Raw genomic sequence first — 21175 nt, 5'->3', positions numbered from 1 at the left:
GAGAAGTTGCGGTTCAAATTCAAATTATAGCTGTGTATTTATTTATTTAGAACACAAACACTGTTAATCTGATGTAGCTGCCAGTAGCCCCGTGTGTTGGCCTTGTTCTGGGCTGGAGCCTCTTGTTCACATGTACCCATGAGCATGCCAGGAATTAGACCTGGCTGCAGTACCACATACTTCCCTGTCTGACCATCATTGTGTGAAAAACAGAGGAGATGAACACTTTCCTGTTTTCAAAATAGTTGTTAAATTTCAAAAAGAAAAAGTAAATAATTAACCATACACATTGTCAAAGTAGGAATTTAATATTTTTATTGAAAATTCTGTAGTTCCTTAGAAAAATGTAATTTACCTATTTACCATAAAAGTGAACTATTTTGGTCCTTAACAGCTCCACTATTCAGGATCAATAAAGTATTTATTTATCTAGCTATCTATCTATCTAGTTTTAATTATTTCAAATATATTCGTTTTTTTGTTTATTTAATACTGACCAGCTATATAAGTAAGGTAACCATAAGTTATGCTTTAGCATTCTGATGTAATCACAATACATACAGCAATGTTGTTAAGAACTGTAAGTGAGCTCTATGACAATGAAGCTGCATTGTGAAGTTTAAATACACTCCTAACTGTTGGGTGTATTTGGAGCATTTAGTCTATCACAGAGAGGACCATGTGTTTAAATCAGTTCATTAGGACCGTACATTATCTCCGTATCCCAGTAGGAGATATGTCGCCGTTAAAGGTAACCATGCTCTGTAGTTCTTGACACTTCACGTGTATGTCAGAGATGTGGTAAGCAAAGAGCAAACAGATTTACAATTCCAGAGTTTGACAGTTTTACTAAGAGTGTGCCTCCATCAGAAAAATGTTGCTCGATGAGTCCTATGATGACAACTGCAGTGGCATGTAGAGAAAGTTATCCACACATTTAAATGTGTCTTCTTCTACCTGACTGATATGCAGCTGTAAAAACTGCATTAGCAGTTCAAACACAGTGTTTGTAAGGGCAGGGGCTATGGATTTATAGTATGTCAGCAGTTCATTTCTGACAATATTATTGTGTTTGTTAGTCACATAAGCTAAATTAATCAATAGAATTTGATCAGCTTGATATAACACTAAAACATTAAACTAAATACCACCCATAGAGTTTATTGCCATAACATATATGTGCTCAGATCAGCTGGCCATCGGATATGATTGCTTTCTATATAAAACATCAGCTAAAGGTCAAATGCTAACATCAAGTGTTTGCATTAGGAATTACTATCTCCATACCCCTGGTGATAAATTAACTTTGGAGTCTTCTTTTCTGTTTTTATCTCTCACATTTGATTTCTTTCTCATCACATACGGTAGTTGACTCTGGCAGATAAAGCAGATGACCTTTTCATAGTGCACTGTGCAGTGGTTTTGAAAAATCAGCTGAATTCATAATGCAAGACTTACCATTTGTAATATAGACCTTGTAGTTAATTGCAACTGCATATATCATTGGTAGTGTGCACTGAAAACGTGCAGAGGATAGATGCAATAGTACTGCTGTAAACAGTTAGTATCTTGTGTTAAAAGCAAAGTTTAAAAACTCTCTTGGTGGTCACATGGCCCTTGTTTTATCACCCTCAACAGAGTTAAATCCAGTCTGTGAATATTTGTCACCTAGGCCTCCCATGACTAATGGAAGTCCTTAGAAGAAAGTAGCATGCCACCAGCTACTGTACACATAAGTGTACAGCATGGAGAAGAGGGTGCGGAAAATAGAAAACTTAATATTTGACTGTAACTATATTGAATAATAATCTATTGAGTTTAGTATTTTGGTAATGTTTTTCTAATTATAAATTATATAATCATTGTTTGCCTTTTTTGGTAATAATTGGTTCTGAAATTTATTATATATTGTAGTGCAGCAGTGTTTAGACTAATGTTCTACTTTTGTAAATCTAAAGTGATCTAATACTTCTTTAGCGTGTTCATTTATTTATTTTTAACAATATAAATTAATAATTAAACCCCCAATCAGAGCTGATGGCCCTTACTATCGTGTACACATCCCTCCCATGCGGCCACCATGGACTCACTACCACTTCTAAATTGCAACTGCCTCCAAATTGCAAACCAATCAGGAGCAATGTCCCTTGCCAGTAACAAAGTAATTTGCCAATTAACTGTAGTTGTTGAATTTAACTAATTATTAAAATTCAGTTTTGTGTTAAAATATGTATATTTTGTGACCTTAAACCTTGAATATTCTGCTACACCTCATAATTATGTTATAAGCTCAAATTGAACTTTGTTTTAATTTCTATCCATTTGCACAGGGTCCCAGAGTGCTCTATTCTTTTATCAGTGGTGCAGCAGTGGTCCCCCTGCTGTTTTCACCTCCCTGTTTGTCTCTGCTTGTTCCACAGCACTGCCTGAACCAATCCAGTTTGCCACAGCCACTGAATTGGTTTAATTAAATCCAGGGGCCTTTACGCAGCGATGAATTTCAAAGAGCACACCGTTGAGTGAGGAGGCAAATGCCAAAAAGAGCCTTGCACCAGCCCAGCCCCTCAGCCCCGCGTTTGATCGTCACTGGTTGATATTCATGCAGTGCACACCCAAAGGTCAGAAATTGAATTAAATTTCACATTGTATTGCTGTATTCACCAACATGCATATTAATCAATCCAATTCATGTGAACTGATTTGTGTCTAATAGAATGAATCATATATTCCTACAGTTTCTACACTTCATTTTCTCAATTTAAATACATTCACCAGAGAATGTAATTAATGCATAATGTAAAACTGATCATTGTTTTTTTTAACCTGCTAAAGTACAACATTTATAGGTCTGGACCACAAGATAATTTATTTATTTATTTTGAATTGTGATAAATATGTTAATGTCAACTCTTAGAGCCATTGTCCTAAGTATTTCAAACATAACCACAATTCTGAAATTTCTGAAAACTTTTACATTTATATAAAATACTTGTAATATATAGTATCTTATCTTTAACTGCCTCAGTTATTATACTACACTGTATAACAGCATATGCAAACTATATTAAATCTTAAGCTTTACTGCTGGAGCAGGGGAGTTTTAAATGGCTGTGAGTAGGAGAGAAAAGAGAGAATTACTGCTGTGCAGATGCTTAGTGATGCCTAACACTAATTACATTTTCTGCTCATGTTTTAATGGAGTTTAGCAAAGTCTTGTGGCAATCAGGTGGCGACAGGAGCTACCTTGTTTTTATTAGATTGATCACTGTTGCAGAAAACACCTACACTGTCTTTGTTTACTAAAGCTTATGTGTATAGGGCCCAAATGTATTCAGAACAGCTGTCCGTGATATCAATGCAAAGTGGCAGCTAGCATTCCCTGAATTAGAGTCTCTAGGATATCATTTTCCGTAAGCTTTGCTGGTGAAGGGTGCATCACCTGCTTGTCTCCATGGATATGTTATTGCTTTGCCTGGAATGCTCCACAGTATGGAATTAAAAGTATCTATCTTGCACTTATTCATTTAGATGTGTTTTAATTGCAAAAATTCCTTGGAAAACACACATTATTATGCCATACATACTGTGAAAGTTACATTTAGCATCTCTAGCATAGTTAGTTAGTTAGTAGTTAGCATCTATAAAAAGTTTTATTATTTCAGGGAGGATGTGTATGTTTTACAGGGGTCAAGTGAAGCTGGGCCCGGGATATAGTGATGGGTGGATAAGATCTGAGAAGCACCATGTGTCGTCAGGCATGTGGAGGTGCTCTCAGGAGGCACACTTTGATGTGCACTCTAATTAACTTAGCCTCTGTTTTGATCAACCTTTTACAGGCAAAATGCAAGGCCACTATTCACTTACAATACCATTAAGTACATAAAAAGATAATCCTAACCATCTTTTGGTATATAGCACAAAGTGTACAATTGAAGTCACTTCCTTCTGTTTCTTCCTCAATTATTGAACTAGTTGTGTGCCTGCAGTGAGAAAAATAACCAAAGTGGCACCCTCGCTGTCCTGGTTTCAAGTGCTAATGCAATTCATGTTTTCACACACACAGTAAGTGCTTTTCTATAAGTAGAATACACACTTTTTTGAATTTAAATTTTTAAAGCAATAGAGATGAAAAAAGAAGTCACAAAGCATTAGGCCTTTTTGCACAGGTGTAAGGCAAGAAAGCATGGGAAAACAGGGAGAGTGAGCAGTAGAGACACTGAAATACTCTAATGTTCATATGGTCTGGTTAAATAATATCCAATATGCAATGAGAAAAATCCATACGTTCCAATGAATCACAATCCTCTGCAGATAAGTAAAAACTATGACAGCTTTGACAGTAATCAATATTGATAATTCAAGTCAAACTGTTATGTAAATATATGCAGAAGTATTTCCCATTGGATAGTGCTGATGCTCTAGAGCTGTTTGCATGGGTCCATCCGCCAGCATGCATGGATGTTGTTTTGATGTGCACACAGCATAATGTTGATGTTAATCATTAATAAAAAATGGCACCATCTGTTTGATGCCCGTGCCAGGGATGTGTGCAATCTGTCCACTCCAGTGCTGCCACAATAGGCCTTTATTCAATGATCAACTCCAGAAAAACTAGAGCAACTGCAAAAGGTGTAACCAGAATGGTGTTACATTATACCCAACAACATGTTGACCACTGAATAATTAATAGTGTGATGGGAAACGGCTTCTTGCATGTAGCTATGGCCTGCTATGTTTAACTTTGGTTCCAATTCATCAGCTGCATTGATTAACTCACATATACGAAAAAGGCTCTCTGTAGTGTTTTCGGGGGAATTGGAACCATTCCGTGTGAAAACTGAATTCTAATAAAGAAACTAATCTGGGAAACTGTTCCTCATTTTTAAATATATTACTTCATAAAATGTTCAATCCAGGTCTTCATGGCAACAAACCTGGTAACTGTTCAGATAAATATATGTTGTTCTCACCATTCTCATGAGGCTGTGGGTATGGTGAGTTACAGTTAGATTTGATATCATGTATTTTCTGCTGTCTTCCTTGCTAAAGTACACCAACACGGCAGGACAGTGTCTTTATTCATCAACTTGTTCACTCCTGTGCTCGCAGTGCATTTACGTTTTCTATATCCACATGCACTGACCAAATGCGCTCTATGAAACAATAATAGAAACCAGTATTATTTTGCAGAAAGTAAAACGTAATGCACCCAACGTAATATAATAAATTATATGAATTGTTAATCAAATAAGTGCCAATTAATCTAAATGAATTCGCCCATATAATATACAAAATGATAATGACTCAAATTAATGTTAATAATTCAAATAACATATATCAAAAATAAATGCCCCAAGTGAATTTGAATATTGAACATCATGCTGGACTGCTTATTTACCAAATGTTTTAAGTACTGGAAGTGACTCTGAGGCTCAGAGCATTTGAACACCAAACTCACAAATGGCCATAATCAAACAGTATAACTAAGTATTGGGATTACCTGTGTCTTGAGTAACTTAGTAATAATTGAGACCTATTATTTTAAGTTTCATTTGGATAACACTGTTTTTGTGGCATTAGAGAAGCACTGAAAATGTCCATTTTAAGTTTTTGTACTCAAAAATGTTGTTTTTCATTTACCATAAACAGCTCATTTACAGAGCTATAGTGATCTAAATGGTTCCAAACACTTTAGCAAATTACCCAGCATAAATATCTTTTTTATTTATGCTTTATTTTGTTCCTTTAAATACTGTAAGTGTCACTGTTTTCAACTGATGAGAAACAGCATTTCATAGATTTTTGTGCACTGCACATTGAAATGACAATTCATTCATTCAGATGTATTCTGTTATGCAAAATTACAAATAGCTATTTGTAAAAGATTGAGAAGTCTGAAATATCCTGTCTTTAAGATACCATATTGTCTGTATTGGTCCCCCTAGTCTTTATTTGGGCTAATGGCACTAAGGTTAAGGACCATTAGGCGGCCCCCTGGACTAGAGCTGCACCTATTACACAGCCCCGGCATAGCTTTCTTCAATGGGCCAGGCCTACTTTATCACTGCTCAGCCAAGACCTCTCTCAGAAGGTCAGGCTTTTCTAATGAGTCGTGACTTGAGTCATGAGCAGACGAGGAGGGGAGAATGGAGAAAATTGCCCATGGAGAAAGGAGAAAAGAGGAATGAAAAGTAAGGATACATTATGGAGAGGGTGGGGTTAACACTGCTGCTGAAAAAAGGTGTACACAGTGTGGAAAGGCTGGGCTTTTGTGGATGACTTAAACTGCCTGGATGCTCTTAGATGAACAGAAACACAAATCAAATTGTTAATAAGAAAAAATTCTCAAAAAGACATTGAAGCCACTCAGTGTTTATACAACACCACCACAACCTCTGGAGTACTGAAATTAACAGTGCCCAACAATATACATGGCCTCTTTGAATAGGATGATGCCTTTGTAGAGCATGGTTTTCAAAGTATGGTCTGGGGGCCAGATGTGGCCCTCAGATCCTGAGGCCTCCTGCTGCATTGGCCAAATGATCATAGGCAGAACTTTTTACTGACAAATTTAGTACTTCTATCTCTATAACCTTAACAGCATCACATTGCACTGTAATACAGAGCTAATTGAATGTCACAGGCCTACATAAAATTAGCAAATGGTGTTACCTTTCTAACCTGAAGTACTTTCACAGATTTAGGACTGAGGAAGGCAGCCTATAAATGACAGTACAATGATAAACCACACACAAAAGATAACGTGTCATCAGGATTATTGCCTTCAGTGGGAAGGACATGCAGACTATAGTGTCAGATCATGATTGGAATGTAATTGCTTTCTAATGAATCTGAGTTTTCCTCAAAAATGTCACCTGTTGCTTCTGTTGTTAATAACAAGTTGATGCGTATGACAGGAGTTTTTAATTGTTTTGCTTGGTTTAAACATTTTTTTTCCAAATGACAAGTGGCATCTACAAAGATCATTATTATTAATCAAAATGTGCTGACCAAATCCATCTTTGTTTAAATGGGAATGCATTATCAGTCAGTCAAAACCATTTAAAAAGGTATAACAGCCATCAACTTCAAATTTTACTTCTTGTATGAATAGATCTAAAACACTGAAGAATCAGAGTGAACTCTACGTAGTTTACAATATCGTCTCCACAATCCTGATCTCTTGTCTGCATCCCTTTTCTGTCATATCATGCTTTTTAATATTCCAATTATTTTGTGTAATTCTTTGCCATGATTTTCCTTCATTGAAATTTTAAATCTCGAATCTCAACCCCTGACAACATGACAATTTAGACTGCATTAACACTGATTAGAATATAGATGTTTCATTTAATTAGCTCATTGTTGAGGTCCTGTATCAATAACCCATCACTCAATTTATCCTCAGCTGCCAGTGTAAGGCATTGCAGACAATATTTTATTGGCCAGATTCTGGATTTATTTCTTTTCCTTTTCTAGCCAGAGGGCAAAGCAACACCTCCAATACCTCACATTCAATAACTGATTCAAAAAAACAAAACAACACACACAAGCACACACCCACACACACTAACCGCATCAAAATTACATGTTCAACCAGGAAACTTCTGGAAACAATTGCACAACATGGGTATTCACCTCAGATCTCCAAAAGTCATTTCAAACTGGGAATAGTTTGTTTACATTCAAAATCAAAGCCCGAAGTTTAAAAAAGAAAAATGCCAGCTTGATGGGAAAACAACTCTGCAGTGTGTGCTGTATGTCCTTGCAGATTAGTTTGCACCTTCAAAGACAGTGAATGAATTGTGTGCTTATGATTATGAGTACACACACAAACACACGTGCATCATTTTGCAGAAAGCTGATTAAAGACTGAAAGAGGAAGTTGATTTGGACCCCACAGTGGACCAACAATGCATGGGATTAATCAAGCTGGTGCCTATCCATGCAGGTTAATTAGGGTTAAATGATAATTAGGACACTATTTAAAAGGCAAACAACCACAGAGGACTGCTAATCTGCACACGGTTTGCTGTAGATTATTTATGGACGGGTGCATTGGAAAGCCAAAGGTGTTTGTGCACACCTATGTTGAAAAGTGCATGTGCTATTCCAAGTTTGTGTGCTGATAATTCATGTAATTTTCACTGTACATATGTAAAGAACAATTTTCCACATAGCTGAAGCGTAACCAAGAAGTAGGTGACATTTTGCACCTTCCAGTTGTTTCCTTTGGCAAAGCTGAAAGAAGCATGTAATATTTGTGAATGCAGAAGTGATAGCAATAACAACTGCTATAGTGTGCTATAGTCTCAAGCCAAGATTTTTTTTTAAATGCATGAGGAGCATTTTAAGGTGCGCTGTGTAACTTTTCAGGCAGGGGGGGTCTGTCTAATGCTTTTCTCTGTGGAGGTGTTATTGCTTTGAAACTTGCTATCTTCATGGAAACCAAACCAGACCAAGTTACAGGTCAGATTTGTCTGGGGGCAACCCTGCTCACAGTCTGAATGCCTTTATTTCTAGGTATTTTTGAGATATAAAACCACCTGTAATTTAACTTTCCAGTGACATCTCCATAGAAACAAGCAGGTGACTGACTCCCAACCAAAAAGTTACATAGTGCACCTTTAAAGTATTCAAATTACAATATGCAAGATGCAAAAGATTGTACCTGCTGATAACCCAGAAAAAGCCAAAAGGAAAAACCAACAGAATATGATTGAGAACTAATGTTCTAGTGTATGGTTTTAAATGCCACAAAATATATGTGGGCATACCGACATGTTGTGATTTGCATATAGTTTTCAACCAGACATGACATGAAACATGATACTGCTATGGTATGCTTCAGGACAGGACTTAAGTCAATATTAAACCTTTATTGTACGGCAGTGAAGCCAGGAGGATGTACGTATCTTCCAGTTTGATTTGAATTTCGCTTCTAAACTGAATTTGTGTCAACCAGATTACAGTGACAAATTGGAATTGATTGGACCCCTGGCTACAGTATGCTGTTTCAGGCTGTGACCCCAAAAGCTTCAGAACTTTTTCTCCTTGTATTAGTAGTCTGCACCTGACAATCCTTACCTGCAGGGAACATTTGAATATAAAAGAAATAATGAAAATAAGGACCTATATTACACAAAATTGACACTTGTGAGCTTAATTCTTTATTATTAGTCTGTCCACATCTAATTTGCTAAGCTCAAAATGCTTTGTTGCACCATGTGATGTCATGAAGCAATAGTTTTACAGCTACCTTCTACTTTTAGTTCAGTACAGATTGGACATTTTGGTGCTGAAATTATTATTATTATTGAAGGTGTTTGGAGTATCAAAACACAGTGGAGCACTTCCTGCATTACCACATGGCATCACAAGGTGGAACAGAGTGTTTTCTGTTTGAGAGAAAAGGCCTAAATATGCTAGCCATGCTGGCGCCACCTAGTGCCTCCACTCAATTTAATTTCTCCCCTGCAACTTAGTCAGGAATCAAAATACAATAGACGGTTTGCAAAAACTCCGGAAGTGCAAGTTGGGGCACCAGCCAATCAGCGAAGCATGATATATTCAGTGTTGTCAACGATTTTCGAGATAGAGGATCTAAAGCCGAAATAAAGAGAATGTTTGGTGAGTTTCATCAAGGGGAAAGACGTTATTGTCCTTCTTTGGGAAAAGCTTAATATACCAGTTAGCCCTGTTCATATCATATGTCACGACCAAATAACAGCGATTGGTTAAATGATAAAAAGTACCCTCCTACCATCAAGCGAACAAAATCTAAGGCTGCGAGTTCAGACGGTTCGTACAAAGTGAAACAAAGTAAAACCGGCTGGTGAATCAGGCTATAAATATGCAGGGTTTGTGTGTTAAACAAGTGAATTAAACAAAACACAACTCCAAGTCTGTTTGTGATGGGGAAAGCAATTTTTTTTTATGACATATGACATCAGGGTGATTTGCTTTTCAAAAAAACAAGCAAAAACAACAGCAACAGCAATTGGCTACATCACTTTTATTAGTGTCTTAACCCCTTTCTAAGCATAAAAGTTGTCCCACAGCTTGTTTGACCCTTACAGTGGTAGCAGAATGTTCTTTAAGGTTTCTCAATCTCTGGGGAAGCTATGGCTCTTGTTACCTAGGCAACACAATGATGTACTAATGGAAGATTTATCAGTGAAAAACAGTCCTAGCATGCATGAGTAAAAGCATAAGGTAAAGCCAACACACAATAGTAAGAAGATTTTTTTTTTACTTTTTTTCACAATATCTGGGGGCTTGTGTGATCTGACTGAGTAATTCCAGAGCAGTGATAAGGGTTCTGATAAGCACAGTGGCATTTTGGGGTGTGGAGTTTTTGCTCTTTTAAATGGCGGACACTGAATCCTTCTTACACCTCTCTGCTTATTTGGAGTCTGCGACCTGGTCATGAATTTCAATTGAGTTTCTCTGGCCAATCGCGGATAGGTTTGTGAGGTGTGTGTTAAACGCCTGACCTGTATTCTTAGTCTTCCAGCTGCCCCCCTCCCCCCTCCTGATGAGAGTCTAGTTGAGAGGTCAGTCTTTTATCTTTGCACGGGCACTTGTTCACCACTGACACGTTTACGTTGGGGGAGCAGGTGGGCCAAGGTGCATTTTTCAAAGAGTGATTGGATGTTTGTGGGGTGGAGTATTTGTGGCTGTGAGAATCTTGCTTTTATGACCACAGCGGGGTAACATTAAGTGTACCGAATGGGAGTTCTGTAATGGAAAACAATGAAATGTATAGTTTGAAAAAAATCTACATTATGTGAGTCATATATCAAGTTAATCATTTGTCCTGGTTTGTGATTAGAAGACAGTAAATTAAATGAATATGAGGTTAGTTTTTCTTTACATGGCTACAGTGCAACCTTCACATAGATTTAGAGCAACCTGCAACTGCAACAAGTATTAAAGGCCCTATATTAACTTTAAGCCATGTTATAATGCTGTTACCTTGTCAAAAACATATCTGGAGTTGTGTTTTCTTTCATTCACACATGTGAGTAACCCTTATGATTAGTGTGTTTACATCCCCAAAGCTCAGATTGCTCAGTTCTACCTTGTGATTTCATGTACCAGTAGTTTCCAAGTTAACAACTATTTTACCGTTAGTTTAGGAGAGATTGGTAATTCCAGGGCTGAAATCATCCAAATGATTCTAGTGAAAGTTTATGGAGTTTAAAAACACAGTGGAGCATTTCATGTATTATCCCATGGCATCACAAGGTGGAACAGAGTGTTTCTGTTTGAGAGAAGAACAGGCAGGGTTTGTGTGTTAAACATGTATGAATGAAACAAAACGCAACTCCAGGTATGTTTGTGATGAGGAAACTGCATTATTAGCCTGATTCATCGGCCAGTTTGACTTCGTGGAAACTATCTGACCTCACAGAATTAGGATTCATTCGCTCACTTTTTTTTTATTTAACCAATCGCTGCTATTTGGTCGTGACGTATGTAATGTGTCGCTAACGGGGATAAATGGTATATTAAGCTTTTCCCAAATCCTGTAGGAAGAAGGACCATAACATCTTTCCCCTTGAAAAAAATCACCAAACATTCTCTTTGTTCTGGCTTTAAATCCTCGATCTCAGGAATCGTTGCAAACACAGAATTTATGGCTCTCCATTGATTGGCTGGTGCCCAAACACGCACTTCCGGTGTTCTTGCAAACCGTCTAGTGTATTTTCATTCTTGACCTAGTCGCTGGAGAGAAACGAAACTGAGAGAAGGCACTAGGTGGCGCCAGCCTAGCTACTACATTATAACATCAGTCAGAAAAAAGCACAATATAGGCCCTTTGAAACAAGTAAAAAAAACAACCAAAAAACTCAGCACAGTTATTATTTCTTTTCGTGGTGATACTTTGACTGACACAAGGGTGATTAAAACATATATAATTTTTTTTTTAAATGTAGATGTCAAGAGTAAATGCTTTCTTTAGGGCTGCCTTTTATAACACAGACGATAGCATTATTAAAGTTGCACATGTAGCCTTTTTTGTTTGTGTGGAAGCCTTTCTTCCACTTGTTTGTGTTAATGGAGATGTAATTAATTTGCCTATAATGTTCCAGAGTATACATCTTGCATTCAGATTGCTCAAAAACACAGCATATGACATGACCTGCTTGTCTCCATGGATATAGACAAATTTAATTCCATATTATGAAACATTCTGGAAAGTAATCTCATAATGGAAACAAGTATGGGGCAGACCCTTCACCAGAAAGATTACATAACTGTTTCTGATTTTCATCAATAATCTCAACGTACAATAGAAAGAATCATTTGAATAGTTGAAAATTTCTTAGTTAGTTGCAGCCCTATTTTCCTTTGAGGATGAACACCATTAGTCTGGCCGTGTTGAGGGTTTTACCAATTGACATGACTCATTGTGCTCTAAATGGCTGCAGTCTTTCTATTTCATCTCAGGGGAGCGCACAGAACAATGGGCTGTAATGAAGTTCTTTGAGAGATGATGCCTGCAGCAGCTCCACCGGTTTCATCAGACAACTGCGCTGCTCAGGTTCACAGGTGTGCAAGAGCCATGTTAAGCTTACAGGGGGTACACGAACAATGAGCACAAGGAGGAACACTAACAGATGCAAATAAGAATAGCTCATCAATTTATCATAGAGGTGTTTTGAAAAGAGACAATGAGTAGTAATGAGTAAATATTCACTAGCATATTAATTTACTACTTCTAACATCTGTCCACTATCCTGTGCCACAAGATTTCACAAGATCAAATTTCCACATGATTGTGCAAACAAGAAGAAAATGACCTTGTGAGAATTTTTTTTTGTATATGTTTACTTTTGTCTTGTACAAAAAAGGGATTATGAACTGGTGAGTTACATTTCTTGAGCAGCCATAGTTCCAAAAAGCCAAGCTAGAATGACAGCAAAAATATTTCTTCAAATATATCAAAAATGTGAGGCCAAGTTGATGAATAAAAACACACACATTTATTTCTTAGGCAAAATCATGTCTCATTCCTGTGTACCCAGTATTGTGTTTTGTCTTGTGGGAATTGTGGTTGTGTCCTTGGGAAAGACACTTTGAAGGAGAGTTTGCTAAAAGGTGAGAATGGTTATGAGTGCACATTGGCGGCCTCACTTTTACTACACAAAAAACAGTACAGCAAATTTTTTTCTTTCTTCAACTTTATTTGTTTGATAAAAAGAGTTTGGGCTTTTAACACATACATGTACCCTGCTTATACAACTATAGCCTGGAAAAGTTGTTAAATGATTGTATTTCTTATTATTTTCAACATGGTGTTTAAGCACTCAAGCAGGTGTGTGTTTGTGTCCCTCTAAAATGCTGTGGCTTGATTCGTTTCATTCAGTGCACCCATTCAGAGCCTACTGAAAGCTCCGGAGTATTGATTGTATTAGACAAAGGACCTTCACCAGGAGAGATAATGCAATCATATTCCCATTAGCGACAGGATGGATGAGCATCGAATGTGCTGGCCTTTTCTTTTTGCCCATATTCAGCATTAATTATTGTTCATTTCACACATTGTGTTTTGTCATTCTCCACAGTCGTTATAAGCCTGAGACAAAGAAGGACTCCACTGGTGATTGGTGGCTTTCTGAACCACTTCACTTAATTTGTTTGAGGTTAAATTTATAACTGGAAATAATGGTTTCAAAGAAGGCAAAGAATTTCGCACAGAACCTATTCCTTTACCATCTTTTCCTTTTTGTCGCTTATGCATTTCAGAGCACTTCAGTGTTTAACATGTATGACGCACATTCAAAAAATTGTTCCCACAACCTGTCATGGATTACTACAGGGATTTAACTGAGATTAGAACAAGAAACCTTGGGGTAGTAATATAAAAATTATATAACTTAAAGGTGCACTATGCAACTTTTTTCTCCAAACAGTGAGCATTTTCTTCTTTCCTTAGTTTAGCTTCTGTGGAAGATTCAGAGTTTGCCTGGAATGTTCCACAGTATGACATTAAACAGCTCTACCTTACATTTATTCAATTACAGATGGTTTCATTGCTCAAAAAAAAACTAGAAAAACGGGCATTCTGATTGAGAGTGAGTTTGCCTCTCTACAGATAGGACCTGTAGCTTGGTCTGGTTTCCATGAAGATTGAAACGTTTAATGCCATACTGTGAAACATTCCAGACAAAGCAATAACATCTCCAGAAAGAAAATAATTTGATGGACTCTCCAAAAAGAAAAGTTACACAATGTAGAATTGCACTATTATTTGAATCTTTAACATGTATCCCACAGAGGTGAATATTTAATAACATTACATTTAGATTTCTTGATCATTACCATCTCAAAAGCATGTCTTACTCTTTTCTCATCACTTATAAGCTCTAAAATCTCTCCGTTGAATGGTAATTAAATCTTATTAGACAGAGAAACCATAAATTTGCAGGTCAGTATTTCTCAGACTTTTTACACCAAATACCACCAAGGAAAAAATGTCTCACTGTAAGGCTGAACCAGGTCTAAAATTGAACTGCATCATTGCTAGAGTATTTCTGAAGAACAAAAATGTGGATACAATTGACTTCAAATCCTAATAATAGAACTGAAAAGAACCTGAAGAAACACAAGAAACAGCCACAGTTTAGGACAACACTGTTTAGATATCAATATTATCAATATACAATCAATAATATCAGTGTAAGGCATAGATTATGATGCTTCTGTTGTTTGGTATTGTCCTGAAATAGCCTTTTGTTTTAGAGATTTCCAATGCCTGAAAAATCAATTTCTCCAAATTACATTACAGTGAGCATTTTCCCCTCTCCTTACTTTAGCATTCCTGTGATTTCTTACAAACACTAAACATTCTCCAGTCATTTTGAACTCACCAACGGGAGCAGCACATAAGCCATAGTGAAAGCCAAGCACCTTTTAAGTAGATGTAATGTGCTTTTTCTTTGTTTACTATCATTATCATTTCTACAAGGGGTTTCATCACAGGCATGGCACATCTGCTGTTTGGGCTCGTTGTTTGGCTGAAAATTAGCCATGCAAAGAAGTTGTGTGGACACATTCTTCATCCTTATCCTCTCTCCTCTGCAGCACACAAATGATTCTAAAGTCCATTGTAGCCTTATTTCAAAATTATTTCAGATTTTGTAGATTAGATGTTTTTATTATTTATGTTTGACAGAAATGTCCCCCAAAGTACCGTAAAACGCAATCATCTCCAAAGTATTGTCATATAAAACAAATACATTAAAGCTTCACTATGTAAGATTTCAGCCAAAAAAATACAGAAAAATAAAAGTTTGAGTTTAACTTTCTGTCTCCATGGAGACACGCTGTCAGCCACTACAGACCTTTAATTAATCAAGGTAGTTTCTCATGTTTTTCTATCAGTGCAAATATGAAGAGCCCTGTGAATTTGCTTGATCATATGTTTCCCATGTTCTACACATTTTTGCACAAAAGCAACGATTCTTCAAGTTCTACTATTAATTTAACAGGATCATTACTTTATAGTTTATTTTGTTTCTGTGTTTGAAAACAATATCAAAAAGTTATATTTGTCAAGTGAGTTACTTTTTTCTTTTGTCAGTTCTATGAGAAAACAAGTATTTCTTAATGAAGAAGACTTAGGTCCAGCACAGCAGGGAAACACCAGGCAGAGCTCTTTGAAGATTTCTTCTTTTTTTTTTTTTTTTTTTACTATAGGCAGCTTGCATCAGTGACTTGCCCAAAAGAAAGGATCACAACCAGTAACCTGAATTGACACAGTATAAAATGGCCTCTAAAAGATATGTGCTATAGGTCAATTTAGAAAATGATATTGCCAATATGGTTCCCTACATGCACCTTTTTACAGCTTAGGGCGTTCGGGTGCAAGTTGTCGTAAGTGGAGTAGTGCATTTCAATGGGTCTAATTTTAAATATTTCTTTCAATAAAACACAGGTTTAGCCTACATATTTTGTATTGGGCTGAATACATTTTGCAGTTTTTCCATCATGCTTTTTCTATAACAAAAACAAACTGAATTGTGATTTTTGTGCACTGTTACCCTTAAAGTGCAAACAGAGTAAGAATAAACATGTTTAATATTGTAAATTATTTTTCAAGACAAGCATTTTTTTTTTCCTTCTGTTATTCATACAAGGTGAGGTTTCAATTCAAGGACATTTTCACTGAGGTGTGTATTGTGGAGGTCAAATCATTGTGCTGGCTCTAAACTATATTTATAGCTGTGTGCTCCTGTGTCTCTCCTTGGTTCCATCTTGTGGCGGGTATATGCTGTGACATTGATGGCTTATGGCAGAGATGGATTGACATGGACAGATTAAATGCTGTTGTCAGACAGTTTCTTCTGCAGGTCTGCCTTCTGGACACTGTTGATTTGACCAGTTACACAGAATCAAACTTGTAATTGACTGGAGTTAGTGCAGAGCCATGTTCACACAGTCTTTGATCATTAAGAGACAGAGCGCAGACATAACCATTGATGGCTTACCTATACTTTAGACAAGAGTTCAAACACAGGTCAGCCCCTGTCTTTAGCCGTATGTGACTGCACATAGAAGGAATCATTTAGACACCCCCAGCTCCTTTTTACAAGACAGCTGCTTGATCTAAAATGAAGTGTGGGAAACTATGCCATTACTTGACAGATGTTGTAGATTACATTTAAAGTGGTTTAAAGTAAAGTTATATAGTGAAAAATAAGCAATTAATAACATGTTCTGGGCGGCACTTGGTACATCATAACTAATATTATTACTTTTATTACTCAAATGAGATTTTACCTTCAGAAATAGTGTTGCCATTGCAAAAATGCAATAAGTAGAATACTTCACAGAAGTTTTTCATCTTTTCATTTTTTAAAAGCCTTATATGCTTTTGTTGTCCTATCCAAATCATGTAAACAATCATGTAAACATGGAGTTGAAAAAGCGGAGGCACTCAAAAGGTACAAAATAATAAAATTCCTTTATTACCACATGGCAGATAAAGTTAAAATTATGCAAATGTGGTATTAAAGGCTTTTAATTATTTTGTATTTTTTGAGTGTCGCACCTTTTTCAACGCTGTATTTGAGGCTGGTCCCTGAAGAGCACCAAAAGGACAATTTTGTACAATCTCTACACATCCAAGTAGTACCCCTGCCCCCTAAAGTTCTGCAAAATCATATTAACATATTTAAAAGCCAAGTAATCTACTTTGGACATCTGTGATCTGCTTAACCACTATGACAAAGAGGAAATCTGTGAAAGAATTTCTGTGTTATTTTAATATTATGAATCATTTAAAATCATAATTATTTGTGTGTGTGATTAAAGTTATCAACAATAGCGTTTTGGGGTTTTTCCATATGTATATCATATGTCCTAGTACAAGAACTCCTGACTCATTAAGCTAATCTACTGAGTCACCCATGAGAAGACAGCTAAGGGTTTTTTCCCTCATGTGATTAATTTTGTACAATCTCTACACATCCAAGTAGCACCGCTGCCCCCTAAAGTTCTGCAAAATCATATTAACATATTTAAAAGCCAGATAATCTACTTTGGACATCTGTGATCTGCTTAACCACTATGACAAAGAGGAAATCACTTCTAACCTATGAACTTTAGGTACCTTGTTTATAGGCCTATGTCATAAGAGCAAAAACACCATGTCTGTCATGAAAGTCCATCACGGTGCAGTTTGCTGGTGTAGGTGACACAAATTACTTTTCATTCACATTGGTGTGAGCGCAGCTCAGACTGACTGATGATACTAACTGTATGTTTTACATTCGGAGACTAGCACCAATATGACAGAGGAATACTGATGAGCTCCATTCACACCTGTATTCTTGACATTGATGTTATGCTAATGAAGTGCTCTCTGTGTCCTCAGCACTTTTCAACTGAGAATATTTAAATGGTCAAATGGCAAAAGCACCTTTCATCATTTTAAGAATAAAACTGATTTCAAAAATACATATTTAACAAAAATATACATGCTATACATAATTATATAATTATGTACAACATACACCTTTAATTTTTAAACAGAAACAGGATTAGCTCTGCCCTGACTATGGTGGGTCAAAATCAAATTGAAAAACAATTGTAATCAGTTTGATAGAGGCCTCAATGGAGTAAGCTCAGCAAGACATAATGAGATTTTATTTCATAAATTAATTTGTTGCGTGCACCAGGCTTTTGCTACAAACCCTGCATATGAAGTGACAGCTTTCTGTTCAGACATGCTCTAGAGTAAATGTCCTGAGAGCAGATTGTGCACTATATGTTGGCTGGTATAATGAGGTCTGCTTCTGAATCATCTGCTCAGAAACACAGACCACTACAGGCCATTACATTATTCAGTATGCCTTCTGCACTTTTAAAGTCATTCTAAATAAAATAAAGAGTTTGCAGCTACATGTATTCGAACAGCATGTCACAATGTGCCATTTATGTAACATAATAAAGTAACTGATTGGACAAATGCACTGTTCACGGATATCATGCTGATTGTTTAGTTTATGCAAGGAAATGAATAATGTTCAAACTTTACTTCGTCCCTTTTTAACAGCAGAAACATTAGTCTTGAAACTGTGGATGTTATCTAACATAAAGTAATATTTAGCTTACAGACATGTTTGCCATAAGAATGGCAAGTGAGATGGTACAAGGATAAGCACAGCAATGAAGTTTCACAACAACCCTAGCAGGGGGTAGAATTACCCAAAACATTCTGTAATTGAAGGAAAGACACACTATAGTCAATCCAAGTAAATAGAGATGCAGTATTACAAAGGCTCCCTGCTAACTTGTGCTTATTTCTTCTCTGGCCATATAATAAAGCTGTCCCCTCTAATATACACAGCAGAGTGGAAAATAAGCAGGTATAATTAGATATCTGCATGCCTGACATGATCAAGGCGTGAATGCTACATCAGAGCACTACTCCCCTTGAAGGTTAGAAAGAAAAAAATATATTTGTGATTCTTTTCATCCAACCAACCAATTTCTGCCACAGAGAGATTCCAATCCAGCAGGATGTGCCGAATACATGTGAACGTGAACTAAGAAAATAGGAATATACAGAAGTGATGATGTTTACAGGATATTTTCAACATTCTAATCACTGTACTCCTAACCAATGTGTGACCAAGGCAGTGTGCCATTTTCTTCCGAGTGAACCGTGAACCCTCCCCACCTTATAACATGAAGGATCTCATCTTTCCCCACTACCTGAGCACCATCAACAGATGATGTCAGTCTCATTCAGTCTGGTGTCTACAGTTTAAGAATCATGTCCTTGTTAATGGCTCCAAACTAGATGATAACACAGCTAACCTTGACAGATAACCAAGCTGCTTATTAGTCATATATGTACTTTGTGCTTTACTCTGTGCAAATGTAAAATAACTTTGATGATGCAAGGCAATTTCAAATTAACAACTTGAATTTTGTGTGATCTTACAGTAAAATGCACACTTGTGCCACAACGCCACTGTGTGGTTAACTCACACAATTACATTATTTCATATCAATTTTTTATCAATCTAAAACACATCTCTCAGCAAATCCTATAATCAAAGGTTTAGGACAACACAACGAGAAAAACAAGTTTATGGGATTATAATAAATGTCAGACATTGGCACACCCAATAATTATACCATTGACCAACTGGTTACTGGGGCTGGTGACATAAGACCAACAGTAAAAAACAAAAAAAAAAAAAAAAAAAACAAAAACAAATACGTACCAAAATAATGAATAAATAAATAAATAATAATTATGTTTTAGAATGACCATATAATTGCCAGCCTGTTGTGCCTGGTCGGGACATAAAATCCACACAAATTTTGTATACAAAGGGACAAAAGGTCTGAATAATAAATGGTTAGTGATGACAAATACTACCTGAATGCCTCTCACAATATCTAATTAACAGTTTGACTCACCCAGTGTCACAAGCAGTTGTCATTTTTGTTTTTATTTTCCATGGGAGGAGCTGAGTCACCTTTATGCACACATATTGTTTGTTTGGATAGACTAGCATCACTGAATCCTTTTGTGCAATACCAATTTTAAACTGTGCAAAAGAGACACCAGTATATTTGTGAACATTTGAAAGGTGCAGCCGTTGATCTGATCTGATCTGATCTGATAACATTATGAATACCCAACTGCACCTAGCGCTATTCTGCAGGTAGTCAAATAGAATGTGCATGCCTGTATTTCTGAATCACAGAGCTGCTTTGACATGTGCCATCCTCTAGAAAAAACAAACAGTGATGACACAATGGAATATAAATCCTAATATAATGACAGGTAATTTACAGTCAGTCCAATGGGCAGTTCTTTGGAAACCTGAATCTCCATAGGCTATAATTTTAAGACATAATAGACATATTAAGTATTAAAATATAATTCTATAATACAATTCATATGTGGATGAATCATTTACATTTTGTTATGTATAAACCACAATAATGATCTAGAACAGCGTAATAAAAAACTGGCCTGTAGGTCCTTTGTTTTTTCAAAAGCACAGAACTGAGAACAGAAAGTTTTTATCCCTCCATGCATGACCTGTAGTGATTTCATAAATTAATTAAATTAAGTAAATACAGTGGGGAGATATAGGAGGTAGTTGAAAACAAAGATTTTCTGAGCACTTGAGCTTCAAATGCAATATAATACAGGATTACTGAAATATGCATGAATCAGCCGAAGTATAACTTTGAATAAGCTTATGATGAGCCAAGGGAACGCCATTATTTTATGGTTAAAAGCTCAAAAATAAAGAAGTTAAATATAAACAATGTGGTAAAATTAATCTTCAAAGGCATGGAGCTGGCCTATGTAATAGACTTGACTAGGAAATTAAAAGTAGCACATCCTTGAGCATTTTAAACATAGGTATAAACAGAAACTATTCCTGTATTATGCACAGACTGGGGTGTAACGGACCATTTCTTGCCTGGTTTGATATATGAGCCTGGGTTTGGGTGCTATATGCCTATAGATTAAGTTGATAAGCTATAGAGCGAAGTAGTATTATAAGCTAAATCACTAATTCAACTAGGTTTGCCATCAGAATTTAATGCTATGTTTTGGTAATGAAAGTATTATAATGTATTTATTAATACAGTTTTGCTACTGTATGTATATTATGGACCTTTTCAC

Source organism: Boleophthalmus pectinirostris, unplaced genomic scaffold, assembly GCF_026225935.1.
Source record: "Boleophthalmus pectinirostris isolate CB_2022bp ecotype Guang Dong unplaced genomic scaffold, ASM2622593v1 HiC_scaffold_18, whole genome shotgun sequence".
NCBI classification, from domain to species: domain Eukaryota; kingdom Metazoa; phylum Chordata; class Actinopteri; order Gobiiformes; family Gobiidae; genus Boleophthalmus; species Boleophthalmus pectinirostris.
The sequence above is the reverse complement of the archived record's forward strand: the minus strand, read 5'-3'. Positions refer to the sequence as shown.